This window comes from Aptenodytes patagonicus, chromosome 2, assembly GCF_965638725.1.
Source record: "Aptenodytes patagonicus chromosome 2, bAptPat1.pri.cur, whole genome shotgun sequence".
NCBI classification, from domain to species: Eukaryota; Metazoa; Chordata; class Aves; order Sphenisciformes; family Spheniscidae; genus Aptenodytes; species Aptenodytes patagonicus.
In genome coordinates this window covers 42,602,518-42,617,073 of record NC_134950.1, presented here as the reverse complement: position 1 = coordinate 42,617,073, position 14,556 = coordinate 42,602,518, and positions in this window count along the sequence as shown.

Below are 14,556 nucleotides of genomic sequence, written 5' to 3'. Positions count from 1 at the left end.
AAAGGTGAGTAAATTATTAAAAGATGGTTGCCTAATTGTGAATTAATCCACCTGCAGGGAGTGCTAACTAAATGTAGTGGCTGGCATCTTTGCTGCAACACCAGCCTTGTCATCTCCTCCACAGCTGCACCAGCTGGTTGGCTCAGTCCCAGGGTTTCGGTATCCACTCAGATGTGTAGATACTGTATAATGTGTGGAAATTACTTATAAGAACTTCCATTAAATGAATTTCAGAAAAGTTATCCATGCTGCCTTCAAGGGATTTATTAAAACCATCTGCATGTTAAGCTTGCAACATATAAATGAAGTGTCGTTTGCACCTTGCCTGTAAGATTTCAAAGCAGGTGCACCCCTTCCGCAGCATCAGCCTGGCCTCCTGTGATGTATTTTGAAGCTGAACTCTCAGGCTGGTGTAAGACATTGTAATACATGCCAGAGTTTCCCAGTATTGCTCCTTAGCTTCTTCACAGACATGCTTGCTTAATAGTTGTGCTCTGGGAATTCGGCTAGCAAACTTTCTAGTGGTCTGGACTGTAACGAGAACACCACTACCCAGTGTCTCTGACAAGTGCTTGTCTCCGATTCTTCATAAACAAACCATGTACTGTTGAACTGGAAACAATGGTTGCTTGTAATATTTTTATGTGTGGATTTAAAAACAAATAAACCAGCACTTGGGAGTGTTACGCGTAGGAAAAGCTACTCTTCTGTGCAGGAAGACAAGCCATAATGAATTGCATTTGTACAGCCAGTCTCTTCCAGGGAGAGTCTGTGAAGTCTCCATCCTTGGAAATATCCAAAACCCAACTCGACACAGCCTTGGGCAATCGTGCTTCAAGCAAAGGGTTTGGACTAGACAATCTCCAGAGAGCCTGTCCAACCTCAACTACTCTGTGAGAAAACAAACAGGTGCTAAAAATCCAAGAGTGTATTGATCTTCCTAAAATATACTATATCACAGGGTTAACGAACTATTGCATTGTTTCCTTGTATAGGAAAATATAGAGAGTAGAGACTGAAAAGATACCCACATTTTAAGAAATCCTTACAATAGCAAGGACAGCCTCTTTCAAAGGCACAACAGCCCGGTCTTCATTAGCTCATACTTCGACCTGACATAATTTCATTGCTTTGTGAAATTATTGGTGCTCTTCCACATACCTGCAGCGTGCACAGCATACTCTGCCTTCTGTTTCTTTCATCTGTAAGCAAAATTATAGCATGTAAAAATGTACACGTGTGAATGATGAGCATACGTTTGCTCATAGTCATGTACATGACAGATTTTCAGTGACTGCGGGAACGCACCAGACCACCTGTCCAGCTGGAGACAGCTCGGTCGGATGATCCGGGTCGGATGACCCTACACAGTTACTTCTACAGGATGGCTCGAAAGCAGCCCACACTACTCTGTGTGGTCTCTCAGGCTTTATGCAAGGGAGCTGGCACACTGGCTCCCTCCACCCCATCTTTGTTGTTTTCTTGCAAGTCCCAACAAAATCACCCCCTGAAGTGGTGCAGCTCTGGGCAGGTTTTAAACTTTGAGTGATAGAATAGAATTTGCAGATGTTTGTACACCACCAGCTCCCAGCTCAGGCCCTGGAAATCATGCTGAAAACCCTGGTAATCAGTGATGAGAGCATTTCAATTTAAACAGCACATATTATAAACCACATTATTATGTGTCACTGGAGACATAATAGTTTTGTCCCTCCATTTTGTCTCCTGGTTTCTAGCCTTCCTAACGTATATCCCAAAGCTTTGCATTAAATGGAAATAATTTGTTCCTTTTTTGAAAGGGAACCTTCTGATGCATATCTGATAAAGCCATCAAAAGCCCCTGTTATTATGTGCTATAATGGCCCACAGGAGTGTTTGATTAGAGCATTTTCCTTGTCACGCCGACAAGCTACAAGATATTATCTGCCTCGGGAGGCTAAATGGAAGACTTGAGGTATAAAAAGGTCTATTGTTATTACATGCATAATCTTGTGACTGAAAATACCACAAGGGATTAAGACAGCTCTCTGGATGTATGGAGTGAGACATTATATGTAAATTAATTTTGTTTACCAACACTGTTGTGTTGTAATTATTCTATCCAGCTACACTTAAACTTAGGAATAAACTAGGGAATACTCCAACTGTGATATGATTGCTTTCTTATTTATAACAAATGTTGTTTTCCTTATAATGGGAAGAAGGAACTGGTGTTGATAATGAGATGTCTGTGTAGACCTTAACCCAGGAAGCTCAGTAGTGAGCTTCAAAACTCCAGGCCTTGACATCCTCTGAGACTACTCACCTGCCTAAAATGCCTGGGTCGGTAAGACAGCTTTTCCATATAGGCAAATAGCCCAAGAAGTCCAGATCTACCTGAAACAAAAGAAACTGCTCTTGCTCTCCGCCAAACTTTGTCAGTGCCATGTAATATTTTTTTTAGGTATTGCACTAGGAGAAAATAGAAGCATTAGAACTGTGTGGTGCTATGTAGAAATATTGCTGAATATACCTGGCTAAGTGCATATAAGGTGAGGAAAATAAAAGGAAGAATTGTAGGCCTGGGGGCACTGAGACACAAGATGTTGACCTGCTTCTTAATTTTTTTTTATTGTGGCAACACTGATGTAATTGCCATCGATCTTTGACAATAAACCCCAAATATGTATTTTTCATGCCTGGTAGATGTATCGCTTTAAGAAAATGCTGCTTTTCTTGGTAGTAGAACAGTTGTTATGGTGACTCCTCTTCTTCCCTCATTTAATACAGGAAGTAGAGCACTAAAATAAAAATCATTCCGTTTATGAAATTTATAAGAAACCCACTCTGAAGCTGTAACTCAAGACAGAGATATTTGGGAATATTTAACAACATATTTATTTTATATTATTTGACTTTTCATTCTGAAACTTGAAATTTTGTGGAAAGATGTAGTAATAGGAAATATATGGAAGGAAATGCCTTTTTATGGGGCATATACTATATCATTTGCTCATATATAATATTTATACAGTATTGTGGATACTGAATGTAGAAATACTTTTTGCAGGTTAGGTACCTACTGAGTAAAGGTTACATAGGGTTCTGTTTGGAAGACCTCATTAGGAAGTAAACTGGATTATTTTTTTTTTCTCCTTGATGATTCAGTTTTTAACACCACTTTCTGCTTTATCCTGTGGGTGCTAACAATAGTCATAGTGCTATAATATTAAACAATTCTGTAATTTCTTGGTGGTACTTGCTCGTATATTTCACAGGTTTTAAGCAGCAGAAACACTCAACATGCTTCTTTATTTTCAGTTTTCCACTTAGATCAGAGTTGTTCCTAAAGCTACCTTAGAGATTAAATTCTCCATAACCGTATAAATTACTTAACGTTTTATGCTAGCTGACAATTTTCAACAAATTTACCCCAATTCACCTGATAAGTGTTGGATTTCTACTGAGGCAATTAAATGTGCAGGTTAAACCCAGATTGAGGTTATGTCTACAGCCAGTGCAGACGTGATTTTGCAAAAGCTCACTTTATCTATGAGAATTCAAGCATGTCCTATATTGGTCAAAGCTTCTAGGTGGACATCAAGGATAGGCAGCTCTGTAGAGTGTTTGATCCCTACCCAGTGGAGATGATGCCATTTTGAATGTATCTTTACCGATGCTAAAGAAGAGTTTGCACTTCCACGGAGCAGGTGTGAAGGAGGCAGAACATGGGCTGAACCGGTCGTTGCCAGGAAGGAACAGCAGGAGCTGATGGTGAAGAGGGCTCAGGCACAAAGAGGGAGGGAATTTGGGAAATTATCAACTGCAAATCTCTAGAATAGGAAAAAAAATCAGCCAAGGGGAAACTATCTTAAGTAGACTACAAGTCAGGATGTAGCTGGGGATGTGCTTGGAGAAGAACAAGGGTCTGCAAATGGGCAAAAGTGAAATCAGTCACAGGAAATACACAATCCAATAATGTTTCTCATACGAAAACACTAAAAGGTATCTGTGGTGAAGTGTTGCATTTGAATTAGTGTGAGAAGATAATTCCCCCAGAAACAGTATTATCATTTTATCAGCCTCCTATAGCAGCATCACAGTGGATGAGAATTGCTAAAGTTTTATTAGGACCAGACTATCAGTGTAACTTTTTAATGAGCAGTTTATCACCCTTACGAGCCTTGATTTTTATTAACCTCATCTGCGGCTGAAGATGAATTACTTTCCCAATCTAGAGGCCGGCAGCCACGGAGCATCCCCTTATCAGCAGTAGGCCATTCGCTTAACAAGCAGCTCTCATGGCAAGAGGGATCCATACTTCTTGGGAGTACTTCAGCCTGGGACAGATGCAGTGCCAGTGCCACCTGCTGAAAGGCTGCAGGCGCTCTTAGGAGATGTCAGAGTGTGCAAAAGGGACTTCCAGCCAGTCTGGCAAGTTTGTATACTTATCTGCTCAAATGCAGGCTGTGCTTGAGGAGCTTTAGATTTGTCCCACCCAAGACAAATTTGTAAGTGCCCCTGTAAAATTTCCCCCTGTTGCTGGAGTGCAAACCTCTGCTCCACACCTGCATGCAAACAGAAGGTGGTTCCCATCCAGCAGTGCTGTGCTTGTATGCTGAAAACACAGCTTCTGTGAGCCCGGCAGCCTTCCCCCCCGGCTTTGTTGCCCTTACTTTTCATGCCCCTATACTTCCCCTGAAATCCCTGAAAGACACCATCCTCTGGCCACTGACCAGCCACAGGGGGTTTATACCTGGTATTTGGGTAGAGCTACCTGCAGGACTTGGACCACAGTGGGGTACCACGGTGCCCACAGTGCTGGTGATCTCAGCCTAAGGCACCTATTTCTGTGCTGAAGGGGCCAATTTGACCTGAAGTCCCCACACCCTATAATCTTCTGTCACCTCCAGGCAGAGCTCCTGTGGCTCCCAGCCGCCTTCTTTTTTTATTCCTAAAGCTGCACCAGCTTAATTAAATTATGTGTTTTAGAAACCAGATTAGACCAAGGAGTGACATCCTCTGTGTGGAACCCCTGAGCTCAGCCCCAGCGCTGCCCAGAGTGACTCTGCCCAGCCCTGTGAGAGTGCTGCTTAAATTGGTTTGCAGAGGTCAAGCAGACAGAGCCAAAGTCAGAGAGACAAACCCCAAGTCGGTCTAATAGGATCCACTTTAGATCAAACTGATGACTATACAGCTTAGGTTCAAAATGCAACCAGAAAGCCTGTTGTTTTTTTTTAACTTAAATTAGGTGACTGTGGTTTTTTTGGGGGGCTGGTTTTATTCTGCCTCTAATAACTTTGAACATACTCTTTGTAAAGTCCCTCAGCTGGCATCTTAACAATCTAGAGGGGACAGGTTAAAATTGATCTACGATGGAGACCCTTGCAGTGAAATATCTTAAAATTCTTCACCTAAGGGCACTCAATTCAATGAGCTTGTAACTTTCAAATCACACTATTGTAATTACTATTTTGTAAATATTTAACCTACATTCACAAAAATTTGATCTATTAGGTGTGTTGGGAAGCGGGAAAAGAAGACTATGTCTTTCTGCTGTTTGATGGTAAAATGTCAATTTGATGAAAGAAAAAACAGATACCTCTGAAACACAAGAAAATTAATACCCTCAGTGTGCCCATGCCACCTGATCCATTCATTCCCACCCATTCTAGCAAGACCCACCAAGCTATGGGCTTGCAGGAACGAAGAAACAAACCCATAACCCAACATGAAATAAGGAATGCTCAAGCACATTCTTAATATAAACTCCACAAAAAAAAGTTAACTGCTCTTCTGGTTTTGATGTGATTGAGTAGTCTCCGGGAAGCTGCAGCAGGGACTACACACAAGGCCAGAGAAAAGGAGACTTTAAATCATTTGATTGTAATAAATAATTTGATTGTAATAATTGCTGTTGGAGCAGACCACTCAAAACGTCCACTATGATTTTAAATAGCTCAACCAATAAAACCCAGATAGGATGGTTTAGAATGCAAATACCACCAGCCACTTAACTGGAGTAGATGAGTATCACAGTGGTATTAATAAAGGGATGATAAGATGCGCAAAGGCACATTACCTGGAATTGAAAGTGAAATCACCGAAACAGAAAAAAAGGCAAGTGTTGTCTTGGATGAGAAAAACAAGTCCTTTTTAAGGATATAAAAGAATATAGAAAATTTTATTCAGTGTTTACCGCAGTGGCAAACTAGGCAAACACTATAGCAGGATTTACTTGGGCTAAATGTGTATGAAAATGAACCCTTGAAAATCTGTATTCTGCTTTATGGAAGCAAAAAGACAAAATCTTGAAGAGCACATCTACAACTCACTGCAACATAAAAACATGTCCCAACACATTGCCATACTAGTGATATATCAAATCAGGGGGAAATGAAATTCAATCTTCCCTCCTTTTGTGTTGCTGCCAAGGGACAAAAATATACCATAGGCTAAAAGTTCTCTGCCAGCCCCAGCCAGTTACAGCATAACATACAATTAACTTTCACAGCTGGTCACAGGCTTTGTCAGAAGCCTGGGGAAAACAAAAAATCCTGTGTGTTGAACCTGGTTGTGAATGTACTTTAAATATATCTCATTAAATCCGTCTGAGTTACACTTGCTGCTAGCCGGGTTAGCTGGCTGATGGTGTGCTTACAGGACCACATGGGAACAGTACAACATGATCTATCTAGTCAATAAAACCCCTTAACTTCCATGGTCTAAATTGCTTTTGTCATTACACTATATGCAGCCACAGTGAGATGACTGAAATCATGCCTTTTTCCTAACTGTGGCTTCAATCCTGCCCACAATTACACACATGCTCACAATTTACCAATGAGACCTATTCTTAAACATTTGGACCTCGCCTGTTAACTCTCTGTGGCCAAAGCTATCATTGTATTACATGTACCTATATGCATGGCTACCAAACACTCTACTACTGCAATAGTCACCCCTTGCTGGACCCAGGGGAATGTGGAGGGAACAGGGAGTTCCCACTGACTGGTCAGAAATGCTCGCTCAGAGGTTTTTCAACTAGTAGACTGTCAGTTGATGAATTTAAGTCATCTAAGAGAAGACTTTCTCTCCTTGTAGCCCTTGCATGCATGCTTTAGAGGTTTGCCACAGGCCTCAGGGGTCTGTGGACCACTCTTTTGTCTGATCTCAGAGTAAAATGGGCAGGGTACATGTATGCACCATGCTAAAGTGATTATTTGGTTACCAGACTGGAACCTGTCTGTGTTTGTTGGACTTGGAGCATTTGGACCTATCTGAATTCATCCGTATTGGTGTGATTTCGATACAGACTCCCCAAACCAAGTTTTTTAAAGGGATGATCACCTAAAGTTATTTGGGCTTCTGATCGCTGCAGTTATAAACCTAGTCTAGCAGAAGTGGTAGCTATTCAGAATGATGAATGATACAGTTCCTCTAGCTACGTGGATCTCTTTATTTCAGTTAAAATGAACAGTTCTGATCTTCTCTATCAAGTTCTACCATAAGATAAGGTGGTGAGTAACAGCTGAGGTGAATCAAACCAGATTTAATGATTTCAGTTGTGTTCTTGTAACTGTTTCCAAATGATCCCCTGGTTGGTGTATTGGCCTTAGTGAAATTAATGGGAATTTTGCCATGGGTTTGAGTGAGGTCAGGATATAAACACCAACACATGCTGCGTATAGAAACTTTTTTCATTTCCATGTCACGTCCTGAATAATAGCAAAGATAACTTCAATCTGTCTTTGCAATGTACTGGCATAGTTTAATGCCCCCAGTAGTGACTTAAAGACAAACAGTGCTTTTTTTGTCTGCGGAGTTGAAGCTGATGGATAATGAGTAAACCATAACTTTACACAGCTAAGGACATGCACGTATGCTTAACTGTCTTAAATTTCTGTACAGAAAAACACAATTAAAATATATTTATATACACAAGTAGGTGATCCATTTAAAATAACTCCTAGATATAAATGTATGCCTTTTTTTAGTTCTATCTTTCGTGGCATTTTCTAGGTGTGTCCAGAGAAAGCTTGATATTATATGTACAACAGCCCTATGGGAACCATGCAGTTTCATATTCCATTTTAATTATGTTTTTACTTGTAATTCACAGCATGATGTTGCTGCTAGCAAGGAATAATATCACAGCCCTCCTGAGACTACTTTAACATATGTACATTCCTGTAGGAAGGCTGTGAATCTAATGGATAAAGTGTCTATTTTGTTTGAGGATTCACAACAGCTCACCTTTAGCTTTTCTCGAGGCTCACCTGTTTCTAGATGAACCTATTACTAGGAAAAGTTAGATTAGTTCTTAATTGTATTTAATCTTGCTTCTTTTCTAAAGCAGATCTTCATCCAAGCTATTTTACGAGTAATGGAAGCCAACACAGTGTGGAAAAAACGCACACAATCATCTGAAACTGCTCCACGGACTAGCTTTGTTAGGAAAAAGAAAAAGCTATCCCAGTATGTATGTCCATCCATCTAATAATGAGCACTATAAACTTCCCTTCAAAAACTGCATGGCATTAGTAAAATGTGATAGTTTCTTTACTAACACAAGCCCCTACATCTGTTTGCACTTCCAGAAAACTTTAGCCTAAGAGCTAGGCATGGGAGACAGTAGTAAACAATTTAGTCACCCAGGAATGAAAAAGCTCTTCCAAATTCCACTGTAGATGTTGTGTGTAACCCCAGCCTCTCTTAAAAACAAACATTTATAGGTCATAAAAAATAAACTCATACATAGACCTCTCTTCTAATAACTGAAACAACACCAAGGAGTGTTCCCAGGCACAGGAACTGAAATAATATATACTCTTAAACATTAGAAGGGTCTCTGGCATGTTTTTGGCATTGTCCAATTTGCACTTTCTCTCACAGTTCCCAGGCGCAGTTTGGGAGATACTATAAGCCAAGGACCACTCCCAACAGGCAGCTCACCTGTTTTACCAGGTAAGAGAGTATAACATGGGATATTTGGTTCCAGTTGTCACCATTGCCATGGAATGGGTCCAGGCAACTTTAATTTAATAGTTTTATAAACTCTTAAGGAACCACAGAACTCTTAAGTCCACAGTGAATGGAGCTAATTTAGCTTTGCACTTAGGCTGCTTTGGGGGTGTGCAGCCTTTAGTTTACACTTCATTATTTATACAAAGAACCCCTATTTCACTGCAGTGTGTTTGACGCAGGTAGAGAGATAATCCCTCTGCAACCTTGGGACTTCAATGAAAGCATCTGCTTATCTGCTTTGTTGGCATGTTTCACCTGTATGCAAACCCCTGGTAGAGGAGAGAAGTTTTTCACTCTTTCAATTAGGAAACTGTATTAGATATAAAAGCTAACTTGATGCATCATTGTTGCCATGAGTTTAAAAAAGAAAAAAAAAAAAGCCTAGCAGATTGTAACATCCTGATTCATAGACAACAAGGTCATGTGAACCATAAGGTTCACTGCAGTGTTCGTGAACTAGCGGTTTCTGTCAGGATCCTGTTACCCAGCAAAAGCCTCATCCTCTTTAGTTTCCTGAAACTGGATGTTCACTCATGTAGAAAATCAGCTCCCCTTCATGCCCATTTGCAATTTATATAATTTGGGAAAAGCTCATTTCTGCATTTCAAAAAATACATTTTACGGTTCAATTTCTAGGTTCCATTGTCAAAATGATGTTCCTGCATGTGGAAATAAATAATCGCAGGCACTTCCAGGATGCCTAGCTGTACATGAAGTACCCAGCTCATGTACAGATAGCTAGCTGTGCTGTACTGATAGATAAATGCTTTGTACCTACAGTGACATATAGCTCTGAACTTTTAGGTCCTGGACCTGAGGACTGCTCTAATCCCACTCACCACTTTGCTTGCAATTTTTTCTCCCTTGTGAAAGTCATTCAGAAGGGAGCTTCATTGTTTCCAGTGGCTGCTTCCTTCCCCCAAACTGCTTTTACCCCGCGTGGCATCTTCTCTGACCCGCACAGCTTTATCTGTCCCAAATTAAGCTTCCTGGTGTTTTGTTCCTGCTTCCTTCATTAGAACACTTACCTCAGCCTGGAATATGAGACTTCAGATAAAAGTTGCCATGTGCTCCCAGATCATACTAATTAATCACCAGGATAAGTGCTTTTAAAAAGAGAGGGAGACAAAACATATTCTTTAGACTTTTTTAAAAAATCTCATTCTGGAGGGATATACCTTTCCCCAGAACAGCTCCTAGCCAGATTTTTAATTATAAGAGCCTCTGCCTTCCAATGAGCAGGACAAGCTCTGCAAAGATAGAGTAGTTCCTAAGGAAGTCTGAGAGAATATAAAAGACTGTCCCTCCGAGATCACAGTGAAGGTAAAAAGGCACTTGTAATAGCATCACCTCCTAATGGAGTCCTTCTGCCAGGCAGGAATAACTCCACAGGCAATATTACAGATCACACTCAGCAAAGGACTGGTGTGGCCTAAAACTGAACTTCCTCACATGATATCAAAAGGCGTTCCAATTACCTACACTGCGGCAGTATCCACTTTCAGTGGATTTAAACACAGCCAAAGTGATGAAAGTAGAGTTTATATAAAAAACAAATATTTACACAATGGAAAAAATATCGCAGACATTGGCAACAGAGAAACTGCAGAAGCTGTGTGACAGGAATGCTCTGTGACTTTGTGCTAGTCAGGGTTTTGTATTAGTTTTGCCTGCTAAATGCAATGCATCGGACAACATCACTGAGAGTGCTTGCTTTGAGTCGTGGTTATGGTGCGAGTTCCCTCTGCTTTCCAGAAGGGCTAGGCAAGCAGCTAGCTAAACCTAGCTAGGTCTTGGAAGAGCTTTTTCTTTTTTGAATAATGCATATCCATAGGTCCCTCACACACCAAAGAATGCCAAAGTGTATTTTAATGATATACAACCTCTAGCTACTTCAAGGGTAAAAGAGGACAGGTAGCTCATGCGGTATCACACAGCTGCAGCATTTGGAGGCAGGGAAATCGTGGCCAAGGACAGAAAGGTGAAGCTACTACATATATTAGTCAGGAGATTTTTAATGTCTGTGCTGCTCAGACAGAAACACAGCTTTTGAAGTCTGGTCTTGAATATTCAGCATGTAGCAAGCTGAAGGGAATACAATTTATCCAATGCAGAAAGAAGGGAAAACTCGGTTTACCACAGTAGTTTTAGCAACTGATGCTAGAAATGCTACCAGCTGTGATATTTAAAGTTTCATCTGAAAACCTGGAAATGCCACTACCCAATCTAAGCACTATCACCTCTTCAAGTAATGCCTAACACTCCCTTTGAGCGCTCTCCCATGATGCTGTGAACTGTCTGAGAAGGCGGAAAGGGAATTTTATGCATCAACACAGACGGGTTGTGACATTTCACCAATGCTATGCTTTCTCAGCAACCAGAGCAGCCTCAACAGTGTCTCGACACATTGTCCTCTGTCCACAACTTCCTTCCTCTCCAAAGACCTCGACAAGGACCTTTGTGGAAGGGGACTAGTCTACCCATAATCTTTGAAAGCTGCTAGGCTTTTGAAGGCATGCCTGGGCCCCATGTTTTGTGTGTAGTCACCCCATGGGCTGCTGCATCTTCCCCTGATCAGTGAGGCCACAGCACTTCCACCAAGCCACTATCCTCCACGGTGGGGCTGGTGGCCTCTTTTCTCACCATCTGGGACAGGGCACTCAGCTTTGGAGCTGAAGGTAGGAGAATAACTCTAAAGTCAGTGAGGCCTGCAATAAAGCTAGAGAGATGATAAAAAGATATAGTTACCTCTCAGGAATGCCTATGGAGCAAGCAGAGCAGGCGACTGACAGTCTGGAGGAGGAGGAGGTGTGAAGGTCAGTGGAGCTGTGTGTGGAGCTTTCCTGTGGGATGAGCTGGGTTGGGACTGGCCATCTGGGTCTGGGTCTGCTGTGGGGTGACAACTGGGCATAGCCCCCTCGTTCCTGTAACACTGTCTGGCAAAAAATGCCTCACTGAGTGAACCTACCCCTTTCTTCACTCAGTATGACAGGTCCTTCCAAGGCACTTTTAGGACACCCTCTAGTCACACAGTATATCCCACAATTCATGGTGGGATATCTGGGAGAAGAAAAGGTGATATAAAAATGGGACTTCCCTTTTAGGGTCTGAAATGATTCTTGTGATTCATTTCTCACATAATTTTTGATAGATATAGCAAATCCTTGGCCAACCCCAATGCAGGGGGAAAGAAAAAGTAAAATAAAGAAGCAGGGAAAAAAGAAAAAGCACTGAAAGCTGGTGTTATATGACTTAAAACATCAAAAATCACTAGCTATAGAATTGTCTGTGTTCTTCAGAAAAAAAAAAATTCTTTGATTAATATTTAATGGACTCAGAAAAGCGTGTATCACAGTATCAACAAACATCAACAATACAATTGACAGTGTGGGAGTACTAGGAAATAAAAAGACACTGTAAATAAAGACAGGAAAAGCATCCCTAAGAGCATACATACAGCTTGTGCTATCTCTTGCATCAAGACACTCCCCAACAGAGATCAAATGAAGAGTTACAATGTAATTTTAGATGGCTAAAGAGAAAATGAAGTCCTATGGAGAGCAAAGAGCTGGAGAATGCTTTAGTCTTCTATCTAATGAAACCATTAAAATGAAACCATTTTTTCCCCCTATAATGGAGGATATATATCCACATGTGGACACAAACTGGGAAATCTCTCTGACTGATGAAGTGACTCAAAAGCAATGATTGCTGCCTTCAACGCATGGAGTAAGAGCCTGCAAAAAGAAGGTGAACTAACTCTGGAAGGGTCAAGGGCTATGATTTTTAAATGTCGTGCCAGAAAAGTCTAAGCTGAAGTCCATCTTCAGGAAAAATAAACTATCAGCTAGAGACTCCTGACAAAAAGATTGTATTGGGAATACTTTACTTCAATGACCTCTATGGAGTGTGAGAGATGTTCTCAACCCCTGAAACGTGCCTGAGCTGTTGTCAGCTTCATCCTTTCAAACGCAACAGAGTAATATCAACAGCCTGGAGTCCTGTATCAAGCTCTTCTGAGAGGCTCTGAGACTGATGACTTCATGTGAATTTATCAAATTTTGGAGTCTGCTTCAAGCTGGTTTGGAAGATGGAGCACACGGGAAAAGAGGACACTGATGGAGATAATATCCATCTGATCGTTTCCCTTAGGATTTTTGTAGCTCAGATTTTCATAGGAAAGCTTTCTTTTCAAATTAAACTCATCTCTGCTTCATACCACAAAAGCAGGACTGTTTCCTAGGTGTCTCAAAGGCTCAGGGGCCAATCCATGTTTGCCATCTGATCCATTGCCCAACAAGGCATTATAACACTGTCTTTCAGCCACACACAGACATGTTATGGCAGGAATGAGAACATAATAATGTAGAGCTCTTAAATAGTTAGTATATTTTCAGCCATAGTAAGCATTTCAGAGAAACTGGAATCAGGGTTTCTCATGTTTATTGAGTTATGGGGACTTCTGGTTCATACTGAAGTGCACGTTTACTGGACTTGCTAAAACACTGGGCAGCATTGCATATACTCTTAAGCCATATTTAAGTCACGCACTGTGCTTTTAATGCATCAGACTGCCATTGCATTTGTTCAGTGTGGAAGCAAAATACTCTTCCTGACCATCAACACTGCAGACCACTTGTGGCATTGTAATTCAGTGTGACTTTCCGTCTGCTTTGTGCAGTGTCCACTGTTACCTATATTTTCTTTAGTCCCTTGCCCTATTCACCCCACAAGGTACAGATTCTTTCAGAATGTGTTATCTATACAATTTTGAATACATTTTCAATACAGTAGGGATGTATGCTGTGCGCACCTCATCTTTGCTCAGAATGTTTTATGATCATTATTAAAAAAAACAGCACCGCACATCCTGCAACACAGTGCTCTAAGGCTCATAACTAAATCAAACAAGTTATAGCTAAGGGACATGCAGGGAGAGGATTGGTTTTGTTTACTTCTGTCAAGGAGAGTAATACAGAATGTTTACATTTGTATGTGGTTTTTTTAACACAGAATCTCACTTATTTTTTAAAAAATCTGTATTATAGATTTATACGTTATCTCTACGAAGAACATACTTCATTTGTGTTCAGGAATAACAAGTAAGTTTTTCTTATACTTTGAGAATAAAATGTATATGGTTTAAAGTTCGTTCATGTTGCCAGAACAGTGTTTGGGTATCAGTGTAAATGAGAATCAGGTCCTATGCGAATCAAGCATTTAGAAATCCTGCATGGTTTTTCATAAAAAGCTTCCACATAAGAATACAGAAATTAATTTGTACCTGAAAGGTATTGATTTCCTAATCGCTATTAGGATAGGGAGACGCTATGAATCCTTTCTTACCCACTTCCCCCAAGTATGAAAACTGAGAATTTGGCTTAAGTATTAAATGCATTCATGTGACCTAATAGTATGGGAACTGAAATCAATGTAGACGGCATGCTGATGCTCACCGTTTCAAATGTCGTGCCAGTTACATAATGCAAGTGTTTTCCCATAGCATCAATCAGGAAATGCACACTAACATTAAAATCATTAATATTTCTA